Raw genomic sequence first — 410 nt, 5'->3', positions numbered from 1 at the left:
TTTTTTTTAAGATTCTGAAGGGCTTAGGTTTCTGACCATCTTGATCCAAGATATGTTTCAGGGTAATGGAAAATATACCAATATTCATCACTTTCCACCAGTCAGCTGATTTCGAATATGCTTCTGAACCATATGGTCAATTCACACACCCAATGCTAGGGCCTAACTCCTCTCCACTTACTTAAGACTTTAGTTCCACCCCATGGCCAACAAGTGTGTCTTGCTCCATGGATTGTAAAAAGATATTCTCCATCCCTTTTTCTATCTAAATTGATGTCATGAATTCTCAAACACTTGCAATTGGTTAGCAGTGAGTTAGGGAGCAAAGGGGTACCCACTCTCTCCATAATGGATTGCATAATGAATGAAAACACTTTGACCTTGAACAATGTATATGAGCTAGAGATGAA

The 410-nt window shown here is 38.8% G+C and overlaps 1 protein-coding gene across 1 annotated transcript in view; it reads right to left on the bottom strand.

Moving 5' to 3' along the window:
- LOC119590544 (conserved oligomeric Golgi complex subunit 5-like) overlaps positions 1-410 on the bottom strand; it is a gene marked incomplete in the record, with an annotated part of 11,598 nt that overhangs the window by 4,739 nt on the left and 6,449 nt on the right.

Source organism: Penaeus monodon, chromosome 27, assembly GCF_015228065.2.
Source record: "Penaeus monodon isolate SGIC_2016 chromosome 27, NSTDA_Pmon_1, whole genome shotgun sequence".
NCBI classification, from domain to species: Eukaryota; Metazoa; Arthropoda; class Malacostraca; order Decapoda; family Penaeidae; genus Penaeus; species Penaeus monodon.
The sequence above is the reverse complement of the archived record's forward strand: the minus strand, read 5'-3'. Positions and strand labels throughout refer to the sequence as shown.